Below are 23,022 nucleotides of genomic sequence, written 5' to 3'. Positions count from 1 at the left end.
CGCCGCTGATCCTGTTATGATCAGGTGACCTTGGAGCAGCATGAAAACTTTCACTGGAGTAGGTGTTAACTATACTGACCGCAAACCCTGATCTTATCACCGCAACTAGAAGTAGCCGTGGGGTGTGCCTAACAAAACCTAGACACCTCGACACAGCCGGAGGACTAAATACCCCTATAGATGGAAATAGGAATTTCTACCTTGCCTTAGAGCAGAACCCCAAAGGATAGGCAGCCCCCCACAAATATTGACTGTGAGTAGTAGAGGAAAAGACACACGCAGGCAGGAAACAGGATTTAGCAAATGAGGCACACACTAGCTAAATAGGAAAGGATAGGACAGGATACTAAGCGGTCAGTATTAAAAATCCTTCCAAAAATATCCACAGCAGAAAATACAAGAACTCCACCATCTAACTAAAGATGTGGAGCGTATATCTGCATCTCCAGAGAATCCAACAAGACTGAGAAAACACAGACACAGTCTAGGCTGGACAAGAGAAAAACAAATGAATAGCACAGAATATAAGCACACTGCATGTGTGCCACAGAAACGAAAACCAGACACTTATCTTTGCTGAATTGGCAGCTAAGCAGGAGAAGCCAGAAAGTGATCCAACACTTCAGAAGAAACATTGACAACTGGAAAGGACTAATGAATCCTGCATATCCCAGTCAGAACTGCAATCAGCAGATACACCTGGCCAGGACTGCGACTCAGAGACAACTGCATTCCCACCTACAACCACTGGAAGGAACCCAAGAGCAGAATTCACAACATGATCCGTAACACAACGTCCTTTCTCCTAGACACTGGAACCTTTCTGGACAGTATTCGAACTATCAGTCCCATACCTTCTGATTCCATTTTAGTTTCCTTTGACGTGAAGGACTTATACACGTCTATACCCCACTCTCATGGTATTGAATCCACCCGTTGGCTCCTATCTACTTCCGATATGGACTCTAACCTCATTGAATTCTGTTGTGACCTCCTCTCCATTGTCCTTACCAATAACTTTTTTCTTTTTGAAGACACTTTTAACCTTCAGATCTAAGGCTCGGCCATGGGATCAAACGTAGCACCCCCGTACGCTAACGCTTAAAAGACACCCTGATCTATGCCCACAACCTCTTCCACACACATAGTGTACTATGGAAGAGATATATAGATGACATCTTCTATGTCTGGAAAGGTGACCTGGCATCTTTCGAAACCTTCTTCCAGTTCCTGAAAACCTCCTGGCCGGGTCTCGACTTTACCATGACCCATCATCATAATCAGATTAGCTTCTTAGACACTCTGGTCATGAAAGACGACCACAGCAATCTCAGCACCGACATATTCCAAACCAACTCACCGTAATAGCTTACTACATTAAAACAGCTTCCATCCACGGAACATGATTAAGTCTATACCCAAATCTCAGATACACACAGTCAACAAAATAGTCTCTGATCCCCTATTAAAACAACAAAGAACAGTGGAAATGAAATCAAAATTTCAGCCTAGGGGTTATCCTCCACAAATTCTCAATACTATACATCAAGCCACTAGCAGACAAGCGAATGTCACGGGAAATCGAATCCCGTTCGTACATCAATACCACCATGCAGCATACAGGATCCATAGATCCATTTGCCAACACTGGCACATCCTAAGAACAGCATATCCCACTATTGAAGAGTTCAAGCACCCCTTCCTACCTTGCTTCCGTAGACCTCACAACATAAGAGATACTTTAGTTTGCGCCGACATTGGCCCTTATCGGGTCCCTTCCACCCAACGCTTCCTACAAAATCCGAAGAAGGGGACCTTTCCCTGTTTGAATTGAAATCAATGCAGCAATGTTCTTAAAGGGGATATCATTCATCATCCACACCCGGGCAAACGGTATAACATTGACAACTTTTTCACTTGCAACTCAAATTATGTTGTTTACTTGATCAAGTGCCCTTGCCGCTTGTTGTATGTGGGAGAAACCACCCAAGCGATAAAGGACAGAATATCAAAGCATAAGTCCACCATCAGGTGCAAAAACCTATTGCTCCCCATACCACATCATTTCATCTCCTATGGACAACTACGTTTCCAAATTATTGAACAGGTCACCCCTCCACGCTGCGGTGGGGATCGTATTGCTATCTTCAAATGTAGGGAAGCTTTTTGGATCCACGAACTGAACACTCTGAGCCCCAAGGGGCTTAACAGAGACTATGATCTACAATATTTTATGTGATGTGCTTTTCTGCTATATGATCTATCTTCAACGTTTATTTGCATATTAACCACCATTATTGCCTGTATGGCGCCGTGCTGTGAGTTCTTTTGCCTATAGGGTCTGTCTCGGATGCTCTAATAGCATATTAATCACTACTAGTGTCCGTAATGTGCCGCGCTCCCTCAATACACAATGCCATTTCATTTTAGACACTGTATATGTGTATTATATCTATCATATTGCTATTTCATTGTGTATACAGCGCCGTATTCTTTAGAGTCAACATTGTCATCCCACTTTATTATTACACATGTGTGCTAGCTCATGGGGTACTGCACCTATTATGCTACTTTAAATCCTCACAATACCCTTAACCGTCATCTTCTCTCGCATGCTTGCTTTATTATATTGTTATACGCTTGATACTAATTCTCTATCTTTGTTTTCAGAGCCGTCCATATTGAATGCAATGTGACACCTCTTCACTTCACTCAATCTTCATCTTCAGTGCTCTGCAGTATCCACTCCACTTGGAACGAATTAGTCACCGCACCCTTCCAGTGCTACACATGCTGCTTAGAGCAGTTTCACTTTCACTTTGTATGCGCGTCACTTCCGGTCCACCACCTCCGGTTTGCATTCCGGCAGTTTTGCGCGCACTCGGCCATAAAACCCAGGCACTCTGGACATGCCATTACCTATACCAGACTTGCGGTGGATACCGCGTCTCCCTCCTACTCTCCAGCTGTTTGTAACTTGGTAAGTGCCATCCATATGAAGCGCTGACATGTCATACATACTAACTTTCTGGCACTGCTGTAACAGCAATTATATTTCTCCACAGATCGGCTGGCCTAGCCCTCTATCTACAGGATTGCGTGTTTACCCAACTAAAAATTTTTCTTGGTGCGTCTATTTATATTCCCTAGTCATCACATTATTCCATGTGCTTATAGGCATTGTAAGATTGCACTTACTAACGGGTAGGGGATTACTCGCTTGGCACGGGATTAACGTACACGGGCACGGTTTTTCCAAACAAAACAGTCCATTTGGTTTATTAAAGTATCATAAACCACATCATAACCAGTCCATTAACACACTGGACCAGGACATCACATCAAGTCTCATATCCTTAGTCTGCGGTAACTAAACACGCTGGTCCACCTTTGACCAGTTGCCATGGGTTACCACACAGTACATATCATAAGCACCAACAGTTTGTTTAGGTACCTGACGGGAGCTCCTGCTCCACCTGCTGACTCCTTGTCAGTCCAGTCTTCCGGGAAAGCTGCCTCACGGGAATCACCAACTTGCCTATGCGGCATATCTTAGTCAGTCCAGACCCACCGAAGGACGGTAGCTTCCCCAACAGTAGCTGTCACTGGCTCTGCAGATCCCTGTCTTCACCTCATGCTGTTCAGGCATCCGGTCCTACTCCCAGGACCTCCCAACACCCAGGTTACTCAAGATCACAAAGGTGGCCTGTCCGGGTACTATTCAGGACGTCCATCCCCGGCTGGGACCGTCGAATACCCAGGCCACCAATAGCAAAGCCCCACCATGTGCTCTTCAGGAAGCCTCCTCCCAGGTCTTCCATCACAGGCTTCAAACAGGAAACTCACATCGACCATACACAGGCACATGTGACCCACACCCTGGTCACATTATATACCTTGAACCACTCCCCTGGGTGGGAGTGTGGGTGTGTGGCTAGTTTGTCCCACCCATCTCACATAACTAGCCCTGTCAAACCTCCCATGACTATTATACAACATGCATCATACTTGTGGGACTATAGGTCCCAGAACACCACATCACTTCAGGCTGGCAGCGCAGTCTTCTCCTCTGCGACGCACATATCATCCATTCATCACAATGCCGCACTTTGTCTTATGACCACAGCCATGCATGCAACTGCCATGCACTCATGGCCTCAATACACCTCTGTGTGCATACTGGGGAAACCATGCAGCGCCCCCTACCTGTTACATGGGTCACTGCATCACAGCATATACATATTTATATTTTTCCTCACTACAGATGCAATATCTTTCTCTCTAGGTTTTTTTTTCACATACCCTTCTCGATTAGCTATAGGTATGTACACCCTACTCCTACCGTGTCTCACTAGCACTTTATATATTGTAGTCCTTTTCTATAACGTTCCTCTCCCGTACCCACTATTATCATACAGTACAACTCTGATTTGGCATTATATGCATTACGCATACGAGCGATTATGTTTGGATGGTCACCTCTGGTCTCCAATTTTGGTTTAAACTATTTTGACCATGTATATTTACCTGTATATACTTTGTTTTTCGTTTTAGTTGTTTCATTTTTCCTTTATATTATGTCTATGCACTTTGTTTGCTCTCAGAGTACACTGATGAAGGTCGTTTGCAGACCGAAACGTTTGTGAACATTGTGAATACTGTATGTATTAAACACTTTGTTGCATCAGACTCCCCTGAGTGTTCTTAAGTATATCTCTATCGTATTCTATGGTCTGGGCACCTACTATCAGGCACTTCTACCATCAAGCTGTGCTGACCATTTACTGTACTGTACCATTCCACCCCAGTTCTGACTCCACCCAAGATCCGCCTCCACCCCTCGAACTTTCCACAGTCCCACGGCCCATTCTTGGAAAAACTCCACTTCTGCACCACGTCTTCTCCAATCACACAGTAACAGTTCCCATCAAACACTATATCACATACTGTACATAGCCAACAGCTTTTGTTTTGACGAAAAGATTTTTTAAGCCTGCCACCACGACAAGGTAGACTCTTTCGGCAGGGCCCTACTCTACTCTACTCTAACCTATTAAACATTAATTAAAATATTAAATACTCTTTTTAGGTATATTTTTCTTTATTTTTCTTTAAGGGAATGTGTCACATACATTTTTTAAACTAATTGATACCAGATTGTGATAATTTTTTCATTATTTGTATTTCAAGTTTTCAGATTATTGTATTTTGTTACTTGTTTTGGTAGCCACTTTGGCACATTCGGCCCCTCGGTAGTCACGAGTCGGGAGTCAGAGTCGGGAGTCAAAGTCAGAGTCGGGAGTCAGAGTCAGGAGTCAGAGTCGGGAGTCAGAGTCGGGAGTCAGAGGTGGGAGTCAGAAGTCGGGAGTCAGTCAGAAGTCGGGAGTCAGAGTCAGAAGTCGGGAGTCGGGTGTCGGGAATCGGGTGTCAGGAGTAGGGAGTCGGGTGTCAGGTGTCAGGAGTCAGGTGTCAGGAGTCGGGTATCGGGAGTAGGGAGTCGGGTGTCGGGAGTAGAGAGTCGGAAGCCGGGAGTAGGGAGTCAGGTGTCGGGAGTAGGGAGTCGGGTGTTGGGAGTAGGGACTTGGGAGTCGGGAGTCAGGGTTGGGAGTCAAGAGTCGGGAGAAGGGAGTTGGGAGTCAGGAGTCGGGAGTCAGGTGTCGGGAGTCGGGAGTAGGGAGTCGGGACTCGGGAGTACAGAGTCGGGAGTCGGGTGTCGGGAGTCGGGAGTCAGAGTCAGGAGTCTGGTGTCAGGAGTCGGGTGTCGGGAGTCGGGTGTCGGGAGTCGGGTGTCGGAAGTCAGAGTCAGGAGTTGGGTGTCGGAGTTGGGTGTCAGGAGTCGGGTGTCGGGAGTAGGGAGTCGGGAGTAGGGAGTCGGGAGTCAGAGTTGGGAGTCGGGTGTCGGGAGTAGGGTGTCGGGAGTTGAGTGTCGGGAGTCAGAGTTGGGAGTCGGGTGTCGGGAGTAGGGATTAGGGTGTCGGGAGTCGAGTGTCGGGAGTCAGAGTTGGGAGTCGGGTGTCGGGAGTAGGGAGTCGGGTGTTGGGTGTCAGAAGTCGGGTGTCGGGAGTCAGGAGTCAGAGATCGGGAATAGGGTGTCGAGAGTAGGGAGTCGGGAGTCAGGTGTTGGGAGTGAGTCGGGAGTCAGGTGTCGGGAGCAGGGTGTCGGGAGTCAGGTGTCGGGAGTCAGGAGTAGGGAGTCGGGAGTCGAGAGTCGGGAGTCAGAGTCAGGAGTCAGAGTCAGGAGAAAGGGAGTCGGGTGTCGGGAGTCGGGAGTCGAGAGTCAGAGTCAGGAGTTGGGAGTCGGGAGTCAGGAGACGGGAGTCAGGAGTCGGGAGTCAGAGTCAGGAGTTGGGAGTCGGGAGTCTGGAGTCAGAGTCAGGAGAAAGGGAGTCAGGTGTCGGGAGTCTTGAGTCAGGTGTCGGGAGTCAGGTGTCGGGAGTCGGGTGTCGAAAGGCGGGAGTCGGGAGTCGGGTGTCGGGAGACAGGAGTCAGAAGTCGGGTGTTGGGAGTCGGGTGTCGGGAGTCAGGTGTCGGGAGTCAGGTGTCGGGAGTCAGTCAGGAGTCGGGTGTCGGGAGTCGGGAGTCAGGTGTCGGGAGTAGGGAGTAGGGAGTTGGGACTTGGGAGTACGGAGTCGGGTGTCGGAAGTCGGGAGTCAGGTGTTGGGAGTCGGGTGTCGGAAGTTAGAGTCGGGAGTCAGGTGTCAGGAGTCGGGTGTTGGGAGTCGGGTGTCGGGAGTAGGGAGTCGGGAGTAGGGAGTCGGGAGACAGAGTTGGGAGTCGGGTGTCGGGAGTAGGGTGTCAGAAGTCGGGTGTCAGGAGTAGGGAGTCGGGAGTCAGAGTCAGAAATCGGGAGTAGGGTGTCGGGAGTAGGGAGTCAGGAGTCTGGTGTCGGGAGTCGGGAGTCAGAGTCAGAAGTCGGGTGTCGGGAGTCCGGTGTCAGGAGTCAGAAGTCGGGTGTCGGGAGTCAGAGTCAGAAGTCGGGTGTCGGGAGTCTGGTGTCAGGAGTCAGAAGTCGGGTGTCAGAGTCAGGAGAAAGGGAGTCAGGTGTCGGGAGTCTTGAGTCAGGTGTCGGGAGTCCGGTGTCAGGAGTCAGAAGTCGGGTGTCGGGAGTCAGAGTCAGAAGTCGGGTGTCGGGAGTCTGGTGTCAGGAGTCAGAAGTCGGGTGTCAGAGTCAGGAGAAAGGGAGTAAGGTGTCAGGAGTCTTGAGTCAGGTGTCGGGAGTCAGGTGTCGGGAGTCGGGTGTCGGGAGTAGGGAGTCGGGTGTTGGGAGTAGGGAGTCTGGTGTTGGGAGTATGGAGTTGGGAGTCAGGGTTGGGAGTCGGGTGTCGGGAGTAGGGAGTAGGGTGTCGGGAGTTTAGTGTCGGGAGTCAGAGTTGGGAGTCGGGTGTCGGGAGTAGGGATTAGGGTGTCGGGAGTCGAGTGTCGGGAGTCAGAGTTGGGAGTCGCGTGCCGGGAGTAGGGAGTCGGGTGTTGGGTGTCAGAAGTCGGGTGTCGGGAGTAGGGAGTCAGGAGTCAGAGTCAGAAATCGGGAATAGGGTGTCGAGAATAGGGAGTCGGGAGTCAGGTGTTGGGAGTCAGTTGGGAGTCGGGTGTCAGGAGTCGGGTGTCGGGAGTCAGGAATCGGGTGTCAGGAGTTGGGTGTCGGGAGTCAGAGTCGGGAGTCAGGTGTCGGGAGCAGGGTGTCAGGAGTCAGGTGTCGGGAGTCAGGAGTAGGGAGTCGGGAGTCGAGAGTCGGGAGTCAGAGTCAGGAGTCGGGAGTCGGAAGTCGGGAGTCAGAGTCAGGAGAAAGGGAGTCGGGAGTCGAGAGTCGGGAGTCGAGAGTCGGGAGTCGAGAGTCGGGAGTCAGAGTCAGGAGTCGGGAGTCAGGAGTCGGGAGTCAGAGTCAGGAGTCGGGAGTCAGAGTCAGGAGAAAGGGAGTCAGGTGTCGGGAGTCTTGAGTCAGGAGTCGGGAGTCAGGTGTCGGGAGTCGGGTGTCGGGAGTCAGAGTCAGGAGTCGGGTGTCGGGAGTCGGGTGTCGAGAGGCGGGAGTCGGGAGTCGGGTGTCGGGAGTCAGGAGTCAGAAGTCGGGTGTTGGGAGTCAGGTGTCGGGAGTCAGTCAGGAGTCGGGAGTCGGGAGTCAGGTGTCGGGAGTAGGGAGTAGGGAGTCGGGACTTGGGAGTACGGAGTCGGGTGTCGGAAGTCGGGAGTCAGGTGTTGGGAGTCGGGTGTCGGAAGTTAGAGTCGGGAGTCGGGTGTCAGGAGTCGGGTGTTGGGAGTCGGGTGTCGGGAGTAGGGAGTCGGGAGTAGGGAGTCGGGAGACAGAGTTGGGAGTCAGGTGTCGGGAGTAGGGTGTCAGAAGTTGGGTGTCAGGAGTAGGGAGTCGGGTGTCAGAGTCAGAAATCGGGAGTAGGGTGTCGGGAGTAGGGAGTCAGGAGTCTGGTGTTGGGAGTCGGGAGTCAGAGTCAGAAGTCGGGTGTCAGGAGTCCAGTGTCAGGAGTCAGAAGTCGGGTGTCGGGAGTCAGAGTCAGAAGTCGGGTGTCGGGAGTCAGGTGTCAGGAGTCAGATGTCGGGTGTCAGAGTCAGGAGATCGGGAGTCAGGTGTCGGGAGTCGGGTGTCGGGAGTAGGGAGTCGGGTGTTGGGAGTAGGGAGTTGGGAGTCGGGAGTCAGGGTTGGGAGTCAAGAGTCGGGAGTAGGGAGTTGGGAGTCAGGAGTCGGGAGTCAGGTGTCAGGAGTCGGGAGTAGGGAGTCGGGACTCGGAAGTACAGAGTCGGGAGTCGGGTGTCGGGAGTCGGGAGTCAGAGTCAGGAGTCTGGGGTCAGGAGTCGGGTGTCGTGAGTCGGGTGTCGGAAGTCAGAGTCGGGAGTTGGGTGTCGGGAGTTGGGTGTCGGGTGTCGGGAGTAGGGAGTCGGGAGTCAGAGTTGGGAGTCGGGTGTCGGGAGTAGGGAGTAGGGTGTCAGGAGTTGAGTGTCGGGAGTCAGAGTTGGGAGTCGGGTGTCGGGAGTAGGGATTAGGGTGTCGGGAGTCGAGTGTCGGGAGTCAGAGTTGGGAGTCGGGTGTCGGGAGTAGGGAGTCGGGTGCTGGGTGTCAGAAGTCAGGTGTCGGGAGTAGGGAGTCAGGAGTCAGAGTCAGAAATCGGGAATAAGGTGTCGACAGTAGGGAGTTGGGAGTCAGGTGTTGGGAGTCAGTCTGGAGTCAGGTGTCGGGAGCAGGGTGTCGGGAGTCAGGTGTCGGGAGTCAGGAGTAGGGAGTCGGGAGTCGAGAGTTGGGAGTCAGAGTCAGGAGTCGGGAGTCGGGAGTCAGAGTCAGGAGAAAGGGAGTCGGGAGTCAGAGTCAGGAGAAAGGGAGTCGGGTGTCGGGAGTCGAGAGTCGGGAGTCGAGAGTCGGGAGTCAGAGTCAGTAGTCGGGAGTCAGGAGTCGGGAGTCAGAGTCGGGAGTCGGAAGTCAGGAGTCAGAGTCAGGAGAAAGGGAGTCAGGTGTCGGGAGTCTTGAGTCAGGTGTTGGGAGTCAGGTGTCGGGAATCGGGTGTCGGGAGTCAGAGTCAGGAGTCAGGAGTCGGGTGGCGGGAGTCAGGTGTCGAGAGGCGGGAGTCGGGAGTCGGGTGTCGGGAGTCAGGAGTCAGAAGTCGGGTGTTGGGAGTCGGGTGTCGGGAGTCAGGTGTCGGGAGTCAGGTGTCGGGAGTCAGTCAGGAGTCGGGTGTCAGGAGTCTGGAGTCAGGTGTCGGGAGTAGGGAGTCGGGACGTGGGAGTACGGAGTCGGGTGTCGGAAGTCGGGAGTCAGGTGTTGGGAGTCGGGTGTCGGAAGTTAGAGTCGGGAGTCGGGTGTCAGGAGTCGGGTGTTGGGAGTCGGGTGTCGGGAGTCGGGAGTAGGGAGTCGGGAGACACAGTTGGGAGTCGGGAGTCGGGAGTAGGGTGTCAGAAGTCGGGTGTCAGGAGTAGGGAGTCGGGAGTCAGAGTCAGAAATCGGGAGTAGGGTGTCGGGAGTAGGGAGTCAGGAGTCTGGTGTCGGGAGTCGGGAGTCGGGAGTCAGAGTCAGAAGTCGGGTGTCGGGAGTCCGGTGTCAGGAGTCAGAAGTCGGGTGTCGGGAGTCAGAGTCAGAAGTCGGGTGTCGGGAGTCAGGTGTCAGGAGTCAAAAGTCGGGTGTCGGGAGTCCGGAGTCGGGAGTCGGGTGTCGGGACTCAGGAGTCAGGAGTCAGGTGTCGGGAGTCGGGTGTCGGGAGTAGGGAGTCGGGTGTTGGGAGTAGGGAGTTGGGAGTCAGGAGTCAGAGTCGGGTGTCTGGAGTCGGGTGTCGGGAGTCGGGAGTCACGTGTTGAGAGTAGGGAGTTGGGACTTGGGAGTACGGAGTCGGGTGTCGGAAGTCGGGAGTCAGAGTCAGGAGTCAGAGTCAGGAGTCGGGAGTCAGGTGTTGGGAGTTGGGAGTTGGGAGTCGGGAGAAGGGAGTCGGGAGAAGGGAGTCGGGAGTCAGGAGAAGGGAGTCGGGAGTCGGGAGAAGGGAGCCGGGAGTCGGGAGAAGGGAGTCGGGAGAAGGGAGTCGAGAGAAGGGAGTCAGGAGTCAAGAATCGGGTGTCGGGAGTCGGGAGTGGGGAGTCGGGTGTCGGGTGTCGGGTGTCGGGTGTCGGGAGTCGGGAGAAGGGAGTCGGGAGAAGGGAGTCGGGAGTCGGGAGAAGGGAATCGGGAGAAGGGAGTCGGGAGAAGGGAGTCGGGAGAAGGGAGTCGGGAGAAGGGAGTCGGGAGTCGGGAGAAGGGAGTCGGGAGAAGGGAGTCGGGAGAAGGGAGTCGGGAGTCGGGAGAAGGGAATCGGGAGAAGGGAGTCGGGTGTCGGCAGTCGGGAGAAGGGAGTCAGGAGTCGGGAGAAGGGAGTCAGGAGAAGGGAGTCGGGAGAAGGGAGTCGGGAGAAGGGAGTCGGGAGAAGGGAGTCGGGAGAAGGGAGTTGGGAATCGGGAGAAGGGAGTCGGGAGAAGGGAATCGGGAGAAGGGAGTCGGGTGTCGGGAGTCGGGAGAAGGGAGTCAGGAGTCGGGAGAAGGGAGTCAGGAGAAGGGAGTCGGGAGAAGGGAGTCGGGAGAAGGGAGTCGGGAGAAGGGAGTCGGGAGAAGGGAGTTGGGAATCGGGAGAAGGGAGTCGGGAGAAGGGAGTCGGGTGTCGGGAGTCGGGAGTCAGGAGTCAGGAGTCGGGTGTCGGATGTCGGGAGTTGGGAGTCGGGAGTCAGGAGTCGGGTGTCGGGTGTCGGGTGTCGGGTGTCGGATGTCGGGTGTCGGGAGTCAGGAGTCAGGAGTCGGGTGTCGGGAGTTGGGTGTCGGGAGTCGGGAGTCGGGTGTCGGGAGTCGGGAGTCGGGTGTCGGATGTCGGGAGTCGGGAGTCGGGTGTCGGGAGTCGGGAGTCGGGAGTCAGGAGTCGGGTGTCGGGTGTCGGATGTCGGGTGTCGGGAGTCAGGAGTCAGGAGTCGGGTGTCGGGTGTCGGGTGTCGGATGTCGGGTGTCGGGAGTCAGGAGTCAGGAGTCGGGTGTCGGGTGTCGGATGTCGGGAGTCGGGAGTCGCGAGTCAGGAGTCGGGTGTCGGGAGTCGGGAGAAGGGAGTCGGGAGAAGGGAGTCGGGAGAAGGGAGTTGGGAATCGGGAGAAGGGAGTCGGGAGAAGGGAGTCGGGAGAAGGGAGTCGGGAGTCGGGAGAAGGGAGTCGGGAGTCGGGAGAAGGGAGTCGGGAGAAGGGAGTCGGAAGTCGGGAGTCGGGAGTCGGGAGTAGGGAGTCGGGAGTCGGGAGAAGGGAGTCGGGAGAAGGGAGTCGGGAGAAGGGAGTCGGGAGTAGGAAGTCAGGAGTCGGGAGTAGGAAGTCGGGAGTCGGGAGAAGGGAGTCGGGAGAAGGGAGTCAGGAGAAGGGAGTCGGGAGAAGGGAGTCGGGAGAAGGGAGTCGGGAGTAGGAAGTCAGGAGTCGGGAGTAGGAAGTCGGGAGTCGGGAGAAGGGAGTCGGGAGAAGGGAGTCAGGAGAAGGGAGTCGGGAGTCGGGAGAAGGGATTCGGGAGTCAGGAGTCAGGAGTAGGGATTCAGGAGTCAGGAGAAGGGAGTTGGGTGTCGGGAGAAGGGAGTCGGGAGTCGGGAGTCAGGAGAAGGCAGTCGGGAGTCGGGAGAAGGGAGTCGGGTGTCGGGAGAAGGGAGTAAGGAGTCGGGAGTCGGGAGAAGGGAGTTGGGAGTCGGGAGTCGGGAGAAGGGAGTCGGGAGAAGGGAGTAAGGAGTCGGGAGTCGGGAGTCGAGAGAAGGGAGTCGGGAGTCGGGAGTCGGGTGTCGGGAGTCGGGAGTCAGGAGTCGGGTGTCGGGAGTCAGGTGTCAGGAGTCAGAAGTCGGGTGTCGGGAGTCGGGTGTCGGGAGTCGGGAGTCGGGAGTCGGGAGTGGGGAGTCGGGTGTCGGGTGTCGGGAGTCGGGAGTGGGGAGTCGGGTGTCGGGTGTCGGGAGTCGGGAGTCAGGAGTCGGGAGTCGGGTGTCGGGAGTCGGGAGTCGGGAGTCGGGAGTGGGGAGTCGGGTGTCGGGTGTCAGGAGTCGGGTGTCGGGTGTCGGGAGTCAGGTGTCGGGAGTCGGGTGTCGGGAGTAGGGAGTCGGGTGTTGGGAGTAGGGAGTTGGGAGTCAGGAGTCAGAGTCGGGTGTCTGGAGTCGGGTGTCGGGAGTCGGGAGTCAGGTGTTGGGAGTAGGGAGTCGGGACTTGGGAGTACGGAGTCGGGTGTCGGAAGTCGGGAGTCAGAGTCAGGAGTCAGAGTCAGGAGTCGGGAGTCAGGTGTTGGGAGTCGGGAGAAGGGAGTCGGGAGAACGGAGTCGAGAGTCAGGAGAAGGGAGTCGGGAGAACGGAGTCGGGAGTCAGGAGAAGGGAGTCGGGAGTCGGGAGAAGGGAGTCGGGTGTCGAGAGAAGGGAGTCGGGAGAAGGGAGAAGGGAGTCGGGAGTCGGGTGTCAGGAGTCAGAAGTCGGGTGTCGGGTGTCAGGTGTCAGGAGTCAGAAGCCGGAGTCGGGTGTCGGAAGTCGGGAGTCAGGTGTTGGGAGTCGGGTGTCGGAAGTTAGAGTCGGGAGTCGGGTGTCAGGAGTCGGGTGTTGGGAGTCGGGTGTCGGGAGTAGGGAGTCGGGAGTAGGGAGTCGGGAGACAGAGTTGGGAGTCGGGTGTCGGGAGTAGGGTGTCAGAAGTCGGGTGTCAGGAGTAGGGAGTCGGGAGTCAGAGTCAGAAATCGGGAGTAGGGTGTCGGGAGTAGGGAGTCGGGAGTCTGGTGTCGGGAGTCGGGAGTCAGAGTCAGAAGTCGGGTGTCGGGAGTCCGGTGTCAGGAGTCAGAAGTCGGGTGTCGGGAGTCAGAGTCAGAAGTCGGGTGTCGGGAGTCAGGTGTCAGGAGTCAGAAGTCGGGTGTCGGGAGTCCGGTGTCGGGAGTCGGGTGTCGGGAGTCAGGAGTCAGGAGTCAGGTGTCGGGAGTCGGGTGTCGGGAGTAGGGAGTCGGGTGTTGGGAGTAGGGAGTTGGGAGTCAGGAGTCAGAGTCGGGTGTCTGGAGTCGGGTGTCGGGAGTCGGGAGTCAGGTGTTGGGAGTAGGGAGTCGGGACTTGGGAGTACGGAGTCGGGTGTCGGAAGTCGGGAGTCAGAGTCAGGAGTCAGAGTCAGGAGTCGGGAGTCAGGTGTTGGGAGTCGGGAGAAGGGAGTCGGGAGAAGGGAGCCGGGAGTCAGGAGAAGGGAGTCGGGAGAAGGGAGTCGGGAGAAGGGAGTCGGGAGTCGAGAGAAGGGAGTCGGGAGAAGGGAGAAGGGAGTCGGGAGTCGGGAGTCGAGAGAAGGGAGTCGGGAGTCGGGTGTCGGGAGTCAGGAGTCGGGTGTCGGGAGTCAGGTGTCAGGAGTCAGAAGTCGGGTGTCGGGAGTCCGGTGTCGGGAGTCAGGAGTCGGGAGTCGGGTGTCGGGAGTCGGGAGTCGGGAGTGGGGAGTCGGGTGTCGGGTGTCGGGAGTCGGGAGTGGGGAGTCGGGTGTCGGGTGTCGGGAGTCGGGAGTCAGGAGTCGGGAGTCGGGTGTCGGGAGTCGGGAGTCGGGAGTTGGGAGTGGGGAGTCGGGTGTCGGGTGTCAGGAGTCGGGTGTCGGGTGTCGGAAGTCAGGTGTCGGGAGTCGGGTGTCGGGAGTAGGGAGTCGGGTGTTGGGAGTAGGGAGTTCGGAGTCAGGAGTCAGAGTCGGGTGTCTGGAGTCGGGTGTCGGGAGTCGGGAGTCAGGTGTTGGGAGTAGGGAGTCGGGACTTGGGAGTACGGAGTCGGGTGTCGGAAGTCGGGAGTCAGAGTCAGGAGTCAGAGTCAGGAGTCGGGAGTCAGGTGTTGGGAGTCGGGAGAAGGGAGTCGGGAGAACGGAGTCGGGAGTCAGGAGAAGGGAGTCGGGAGTCGGGAGAACGGAGTCGGGAGTCAGGAGTCGGGAGAAGGGAGTCGGGAGTCGAGAGAAGGGAGTCGGGAGAAGGGAGAAGGGAGTCGGGAGTCGGGTGTCAGGAGTCAGAAGTCGGGTGTCGGGTGTCAGGTGTCAGGAGTCAGAAGCCGGGTGTCGGGAGTCCGGTGTCGGGAGTCAGGAGTCAGGAGTCCGGTGTCGGGTGTCGGGAGTCGGGAGTCGGGTGTCAGGAGTCGGGAGTCGGGAGTCGGGTGTTGGGGGTCGGGAGTCAGGAGTCGGGTGTCGGGAGTCAGGTGTCAGGAGTCAGAAGTCGGGTGTCGGGAGTCAGGAGTCGGGAGTCAGGAGTCAGGAGTCGGGAGTCGGGAGTGGGGAGTCGGGTGTCGGGTGTCGGGAATCGGGAGAAGGGAGTCGGGAGAAGGGAGTCGGGAGTCGAGAGAAGGGAATCGGGAGAAGGGAGTCGGGTGTCGGGAGTCGGGAGAAGGGAGTCAGGAGTCGGGAGAAGGGAGTCAGGAGAAGGGAGTCGGGAGTCAGGAGTCGGGAGAAGGGAGTCGGAAGAAGGGAGTCAGGAGTCGGGTGTTGGGAGTCGGGTGTCGGGAGTAGGGAGTCGGGAGTAGGGAGTCGGGAGACAGAGTTGGGAGTCGGGTGTCGGGAGTAGGGTGTCAGAAGTCGGGTGTCAGGAGTAGGGAGTCGGGAGTCAGAGTCAGAAATCGGGAGTAGGGTGTCAGGAGTCAGGAGTCAGGTGTTGGGAGTCGGGTGTCGGGAGTAGGGAGTCGGGTGTTGGGAGTAGGGAGTTGGGAGTCAGGAGTCAGAGTCGGGTGTCTGGAGTCGGGTGTCGTGAGTCGGGAGTCAGGTGTTGGGAGTAGGGAGTCGGGACTTGGGAGTACGGAGTCGGGTGTCGGAAGTCGGGAGTCAGAGTCAGGAGTCAGAGTCAGGAGTCGGGAGTCAGGTGTTGGGAGTCGGGAGAAGGGAGTCGGGAGAAGGGAGTCGGGAGTCAGGAGAAGGGAGTCGGGAGTCGGGAGTCGAGAGAAGGGATTCGGGAGAAGGGAGAAGGGAGTCGGGAGTCGGGTGTCGGGAGTCAGGTGTCAGGAGTCAGAAGTCGGGTGTCGGGAGTCCGGTGTCGGGAGTCAGGAGTCCGGTGTCGGGTGTCGGGAGTCAGGTGTCGGGAGTCGGGTGTCAGGAGTCGGGAGTCGGGAGTCGGGTGTCGGGAGTCGGGAGTCAGGAGTCGGGTGTCGGGAGTCAGGTGTCAGGAGTCAGAAGTCGGGTGTCGGGAGTCCGGTGTCGGGAGTCAGGAGTTGGGTGTCGGGAGTCGGGAGTGGGGAGTCGGGAGTGGGGAGTCGGGTGTCGGGTGTCGGGTGTCGGGTGTCAGGAGTCGGGTGTCGGGTGTCGGGAGTCGGGAGAAGGGAGTCGGGAGAAGGGAGTCGGGAGAAGGGAATCGGGAGAAGGGAGTCGGGTGTCGGGAGTCGGGAGAAGGGAGTCAGGAGTCGGGAGAAGGGAGTCAGGAGAAGGGAGTCGGGAGTCGAGAGTCGGGAGAAGGGAGTCGAGAGAAGGGAGTCAGGAGTCGGGAGAAGGGAGTCGGGTGTCGGGAGGTGTCGGGAGTAGGGTGTCAGAAGTCGGGTGTCAGGAGTAGGGAGTCGGGAGTCAGAGTCAGAAATCGGGAGTATGGTGTCGGGAGTAGGGAGTCGGGAGTCTGGTGTCGGGAGTCGGGAGTCAGAGTCAGAAGTCGGGTGTCGGGAGTCCGGTGTCAGGAGTCGGGTGTCAGGAGTAGGGAGTCGGGAGTCAGAGTCAGAAATCGGGAGTAGGGTGTCGGGAGTAGGGAGTCAGGAGTCTGGTGTCGGGAGTCAGAGTCAGAAGTCTGGTGTCGGGAGTCCGGTGTCAGGAGTCGGAAGTCGGGTGTCGGGAGTCAGAGTCAGAAGTCGGGTGTCGGGAGTCAGGTGTCAGGAGTCAGAAGTCGGGTGTCGGGAGTCCGGTGTCGGGAGTCGGGTGTCGGGAGTCAGGAGTCAGGTGTCGGGAGTCGGGTGTCGGGAGTAGGAAGTCGGGTGTTGGGAGTAGGGAGTCGGGACTTGGGAGTACGGAGTCAGAGTCAGGAGTCAGAGTCAGGAGTCGGGAGTCAGGTGTTGGGAGTCGGGAGAAGGGAGTCGGGAGAAGGGAGCCGGGAGTCAGGAGAAGGGAGTCGGGAGTCGGGAGAAGGGAGTCGGGAGAAGGGAGTCGGGAGTCGAGAGAAGGGAGTCGGGAGAAGGGAGTCGGGAGTCGGGTGTCAGGAGTCAGAAGTCGGGTGTCGGGAGTCCGGTGTCGGGAGTCAGGAGTCAGGAGTCCGGTGTCGGGAGTCGGGTGTCGGGAGTCGGGTGTCAGGAGTCGGGAGTCGGGTGTCGGGAGTCAGGAGTCGGGAGTCGGGAATCAGGTGTCGGGAGTAGGGAGTAGGGAGTCGGGACTTGGGAGTACGGAGTCGGGTGTCGGAAGTCGGGAGTCAGGTGTTGGGAGTCGGGTGTCGGAAGTTAGAGTCGGGAGTCGGGTGTCAGGAGTCGGGTGTTGGGAGTCGGGTGTCGGGAGTAGGGAGTCGGGAGTAGGGAGTCGGGAGACAGAGTTGGGAGTCGGGTGTCGGGAGTAGGGTGTCAGAAGTCGGGTGTCAGGAGTAGGGAGTCGGGAGTCAGAGTCAGAAATCGGGAGTAGGGTGTCGGGAGTAGGGAGTCGGGAGTCTGGTGTCGGGAGTCGGGAGTCAGAGTCAGAAGTCGGGTGTCGGGAGTCCGGTGTCAGGAGTCAGAAGTCGGGTGTCGGGAGTCAGAGTCAGAAGTCGGGTGTCGGGAGTCAGGTGTCAGGAGTCAGAAGTCGGGTGTCGGGAGTCCGGAGTCGGGAGTCGGGTGTCGGGAGTCAGGAGTCAGGAGTCAGGTGTCGGGAGTCGGGTGTCGGGAGTAGGGAGTCGGGTGTTGGGAGTAGGGAGTTGGGAGTCAGGAGTCAGAGTCGGGTGTCTGGAGTCGGGTGTCGGGAGTCGGGAGTCAGGTGTTGGGAGTAGGGAGTCGGGACTTGGGAGTACGGAGTCGGGTGTCGGAAGTCGGGAGTCAGAGTCAGGAGTCAGAGTCAGGAGTCGGGAGTCAAGTGTTGGGAGTAGGGAGAAGGGAGTCGGGAGAAGGGAGCCGGGAGTCAGGAGAAGGGAGTCGGGAGAAGGGAGTCGGGAGAAGGGAGTCGGGAGTCGAGAGAAGGGAGTCGGGAGAAGGGAGTCGGGAGTCGGGAGTCGAGAGAAGGGAGTCGGGAGTCGGGAGTCAGGTGTCAGGAGTCGGGAGTCAGGAGTCGGGTGTCGGGAGTCAGGTGTCAGGAGTCAGAAGTCGGGTGTCGGGAGTCCGGTGTCGGGAGTCAGGAGTCGGGAGTCGGGTGTCGGGAGTCGGGAGTTGGGAGTGGGGAGTCGGGTGTCGGGTGTCGGGAGTCGGGAGTGGGGAGTCGGGTGTCGGGTGTCGGGAGTCGGGAGAAGGGAGTCGGGAGAAGGGAGTCGGGAGTCGGGAGAAGGGAATCGGGAGAAGGGAGTCGGGTGTCGGGAGTCGGGAGAAGGGAGTCAGGAGTCGGGAGAAGGGAGTCAGGAGAAGGGAGTCGGGAGTCGGGAGAAGGGAGTCGGGAGAAGGGAGTCAGGAGTCGGGAGAAGGGAGTCGGGAGTCGGGAGAAGGGAGTCGGGAGTCGGGAATCGGGAGTCAGAGTCAGGAGTCTGGTGTCGGGAGTCAGGAGTCAGAAGTCGGGTGTCGGGAGTCAGGTGTCAGGAGTCAGAAGTCGGGTGTCGGGAGTCAGGTGTCAGGAGTCAGAAATCGGGTGTCGGGAGTCCGGTGTCGGGTGTCGGGAGTCAGGAGTCAGGAGTCAGGAGTCGGGTGTCGGATGTCAGGAGTCAGGAGTCGGGTGTCGGGTGTCGGGAGTCGGGTGTCGGGTGTCGGGAGTCAGGAGTCAGGAGTCGGGTGTCGGGAGTCGGGTGTCGGGAGTCGGGAGTCGGGAAAAGGGAGTCGGGAGAAGGGAGTCGGGAGAAGGGAGTCGGGAGAAGGGAGTCGGGAGAAGGGAGTTGGGAGTCGGGAGTCGAGAGAATGGAGTCGGGAGAAGGGAGTCGGAAGTCGGGAGAAGGGAGTCGGGAGTCGGGAGAAGGGAGTCGGGAGAAGGGAGTCGGGAGAAGGGAGTCGGGAGAAGGGAGTCGGGAGTAGGAAGTCAGGAGTCGGGAGTAGGAAGTCGGGAGTCGGGAGAAGGGAGTCGGGAGAAGGGAGTCGGGAGAAGGGAGTCGGGAGAAGGGATTCGGGAGTCAGGAGTCAGGAGTAGGGAGTCAGGAGTCGGGATAAGGGAGTTGGGAGTCGGGAGAAGGGAGTCGGGAGTAGGGAGTCGGGAGTCGGGAGAAGGGAGTCAGGAGAAGGGAGTCGGGAGAAGGGAGTCGGGAGAAGGGAGTCGGGAGTAGGAAGTCAGGAGTCGGGAGTAGGAAGTCGGGAGTCGGGAGAAGGGAGTCGGGAGAAGGGAGTCGGGAGAAGGGAGTCGGGAGTCGGGAGAAGGGATTCGGGAGTCAGGAGTCAGAAGTAGGGAGTCAGGAGTCGGGAGAAGGGAGTTGGGAGTCGGGAGAAGGGAGTCGGGAGTAGGGAGTCGGGAGAAGGGAGTCGGGAGAAGGGAGTCGGGAGTAGGAAGTCAGGAGTCGGGAGTAGGAAGTCGGGAGTCGGGAGAAGGGAGTCGGGAGAAGGGAGTCGGGAGAAGGGAGTCGGGAGTCGGGAGAAGGGATTCGGGAGTGAGGAGTCAGGAGTAGGGAGTCAGGAGTCGGGAGAAGGGAGTTGGGAGTCGGGAGAAGGGAGTCGGGAGTCGGGAGTCAGGACTTGGGACTTGGGAGTACGGAGTCGGGTGTCGGAAGTCGGGAGTCAGAGTCAGGAGTCAGAGTCAGGAGTCGGGAGTCAAGTGTTGGGAGTCGGGAGAAGGGAGTCGGGAGAAGGGAGCCGGGAGTCAGGAGAAGGGAGTCGGGAGAAGGGAGTCGGGAGAAGGGAGTCGGGAGTCGAGAGAAGGGAGTCGGGAGAAGGGAGTCGGGAGTCGGGAGTCGGGAGTCGAGAGAAGGGAGTCGGGAGTCGGGAGTCAGGTGTCAGGAGTCGGGAGTCAGGAGTCGGGTGTCGGGAGTCAGGTGTCAGGAGTCAGAAGTCGGGTGTCGGGAGTCCGGTGTCGGGAGTCAGGAGTCGGGAGTCGGGTGTCGGGAGTCGGGAGTCGGGAGTGGGGAGTCGGGTGTCGGGTGTCGGGAGTTGGGAGTGGGGAGTCGGGTGTCGGGTGTCGGGAGTCGGGAGAAGGGAGTCGGGAGAAGGGAGTCGGGAGTCGGGAGAAGGGAATCGGGAGAAGGGAGTCGGGTGTCGGGAGTCGGGAGAAGGGAGTCAGGAGTCGGGAGAAGGGAGTCAGGAGAAGGGAGTCGGGAGTCGGGAGAAGGGAGTCGGGAGAAGGAAGTCAGGAGTCGGGAGAAGGGAGTCGGGAGAAGGGAGTCGGGAGTCGGGAATCGGGAGTCAGAGTCAGGAGTCTGGTGTCGGGAGTCAGGAGTCAGAAGTCGGGTGTCGGGAGTCAGGTGTCAGGAGTCAGAAGTCGGGTGTCGGGAGTCAGGTGTCAGGAGTCAGAAATCGGGTGTCGGGAGTCCGGTGTCGGGTGTCGGGAGTCAGGAGTCAGGAGTCAGGAGTCGGGTGTCGGATGTCAGGAGTCAGGAGTCGGGTGTCGGGTGTCGGGAGTCGGGTGTCGGGTGTCGGGAGTCAGGAGTCAGGAGTCGGGTGTCGGGAGTCGGGTGTCGGGAGTCGGGAGTCGGGAAAAGGGAGTCGGGAGAAGGGAGTCGGGAGAAGGGAGTCGGGAGAAGGGAGTCGGGAGAAGGGAGTTGGGAGTCGGGAGTCGAGAGAATGGAGTCGGGAGAAGGGAGTCGGAAGTCGGGAGAAGGGAGTCGGGAGTCGGGAGAAGGGAGTCGGGAGAAGGGAGTCGGGAGAAGGGAGTCGGGAGAAGGGAGTCGGGAGTAGGAAGTCAGGAGTCGGGAGTAGGAAGTCGGGAGTCGGGAGAAGGGAGTCGGGAGAAGGGAGTCGGGAGAAGGGAGTCGGGAGTCGGGAGAAGGGATTCGGGAGTCAGGAGTCAGGAGTAGGGAGTCAGGAGTCGGGATAAGGGAGTTGGGAGTCGGGAGAAGGGAGTCGGGAGTAGGGAGTCGGGAGTCGGGAGAAGGGAGTCGGGAGAAGGGAGTCGGGAGAAGGGAGTCGGGAGAAGGGAGTCGGGAGTAGGAAGTCAGGAGTCGGGAGTAGGAAGTCGGGAGTCGGGAGAAGGGAGTCGGGAGAAGGGAGTCGGGAGAAGGGAGTCGGGAGTCGGGAGAAGGGATTCGGGAGTCAGGAGTCAGAAGTAGGGAGTCAGGAGTCGGGAGAAGGGAGTTGGGAGTCGGGAGAAGGGAGTCGGGAGTAGGGAGTCGGGAGAAGGGAGTCGGGAGAAGGGAGTCGGGAGTAGGAAGTCAGGAGTCGGGAGTAGGAAGTCGGGAGTCGGGAGAAGGGAGTCGGGAGAAGGGAGTCGGGAGAAGGGAGTCGGGAGAAGGGATTCGGGAGTGAGGATTCAGGAGTAGGGAGTCAGGAGTCGGGAGAAGGGAGTTGGGAGTCGGGAGAAGGGAGTCGGGAGTCGGGAGTCAGGAGAAGGGAGTCGGGAGAAGGGAGTCGGGTGTCGGGAGAAGGGAGTAAGGAGTTGGGAGTCGGGAGAAGGGAGTTGGGAGTCGGGAGTCGGGAGAAGGGAGTAAGGAGTCGGGAGTCGGGAGAAGGGAGTTGGGAGTCGGGAGTCGGGAGAAGGGAGTCGGGAGAAGGGAGTCGGGAGTAGGAAGTCAGGAGTCGGGAGTAGGAAGTCGGGAGTCGGGAGAAGGGAGTCGGGAGAAGGGAGTCGGGAGAAGGGAGTCGGGAGTCGGGAGAAGGGATTCGGGAGTCAGGAGTCAGGAGTAGGGAGTCAGGAGTCGGGATAAGGGAGTTGGGAGTCGGGAGAAGGGAGTCGGGAGTAGGGAGTCGGGAGTCGGGAGAAGGGAGTCGGGAGAAGGGAGTCGGGAGAAGGGAGTCGGGAGAAGGGAGTCGGGAGTAGGAAGTCAGGAGTCGGGAGTAGGAAGTCGGGAGTCGGGAGAAGGGAGTCGGGAGAAGGGAGTCGGGAGAAGGGAGTCGGGAGTCGGGAGAAGGGATTCGGGAGTCAGGAGTCAGAAGTAGGGAGTCAGGAGTCGGGAGAAGGGAGTTGGGAGTCGGGAGAAGGGAGTCGGGAGTAGGGAGTCGGGAGTCGGGAGAAGGGAGTCGGGAGAAGGGAGTCGGGAGAAGGGAGTCGGGAGAAGGGAGTCGGGAGTAGGAAGTCAGGAGTCGGGAGTAGGAAGTCGGGAGTCGGGAGAAGGGAGTCGGGAGAAGGGAGTCGGGAGAAGGGAGTCGGGAGTCGGGAGAAGGGATTCGGGAGTGAGGAGTCAGGAGTAGGGAGTCAGGAGTCGGGAGAAGGGAGTTGGGAGTCGGGAGAAGGGAGTCGGGAGTCAGGAGAAGGGAGTCGGGAGAAGGGAGTCGGGTGTCGGGAGAAGGGAGTAAGGAGTCGGGAGTCGGGAGAAGGGAGTTGGGAGTCGGGAGTCGGGAGAAGGGAGTAAGGAGTCGGGAGTCGGGAGAAGGGAGTTGGGAGTCGGGAGTCGGGAGAAGGGAGTTGGGAGTCGGGTGTCGGGAGAAGGGAGTAAGGAGTCGGGAGTCGGGAGAAAGGAGTTGGGAGTCGGGAGAAGGGAGTCGGGAGAAGGGAGTTGGGAGTCGGGAGAAGGGATTCGGGAGAAGGGAGTCGGGAGTCGGGATAAGGGAGTCAGGAGTCGGGAGTAGGGAGGCGGGAGAAGGGAGTCGGGAGAAGGGAGTCGGGAGTCGGGAGAAGGGAGTCGGGAGTCAGAGTCAGGAGTCGGGAGTTGGGAATTTGAGTCGGGGGTCAGGAGTCAGGAGTCGGGAGTTAGAGTCAGGATTCAGGAGTCGGGAGTCAGAGTCAGAGTCGGGATTCAGGAGTCAGGAGTCAGGAGTCAGGAGGAATCAAGCAATATTTTCCAAGAACTGCAGTGTCTCAATTTTCATGATCTGGGGTTGGGTGAGGGCTTATTTTTGTGCGCTGATCTGATGTTTTTAATGATAATATTTTGGTGTATATATGATCTTTTCATTGCCCGTTATTGCAATTTATTGCAATGTAATGGCGACTAAAAATATTTAATTCTGGCATTTTGAATTTTTTCTCGTTACACTGTTTAGCGATCTGGTTAATTATTTTTTTTATTGATAGATCGGGCGATTCTAAACATGGCAATACCAAATATGTGTACATTTTATTTTTTTATTGTTTTATTTTGAAAGGGGGGTGATTTGAACTTTTATATTTTTTTACTTTTTACAAAATCATTTTTTTTTTACTTTTTGCATGCTTCAATACTATCCATGGGAGACGAGAAGCTGCAATACTTTGATCAATTCTGCTACACACAGGCAATGATCAGATCGCCTGAGTGTATCCGAAATGTTCACTTATGAGCCCCGACCACATGGTGGGGCTCATAGCAATCTGGCAATGACAACCATATAGGTCTGCTGCAGACCTCTGGTTATCATAACGACCCATCGGTGACCCGCGATCATATGACGGGGTCACCGATGGGCGGGATTAACAAAGCGCTTCAGGTAAGCGCAAGTTAAATGCCTCTGCATGAAATTGACAGTGACATTTAACAA

The sequence above is a fragment of the Ranitomeya imitator genome, chromosome 7, assembly GCF_032444005.1.
Source record: "Ranitomeya imitator isolate aRanImi1 chromosome 7, aRanImi1.pri, whole genome shotgun sequence".
Classification (NCBI taxonomy): Eukaryota; Metazoa; Chordata; class Amphibia; order Anura; family Dendrobatidae; genus Ranitomeya; species Ranitomeya imitator.
Note: the sequence above shows the minus strand (reverse complement) of the source record.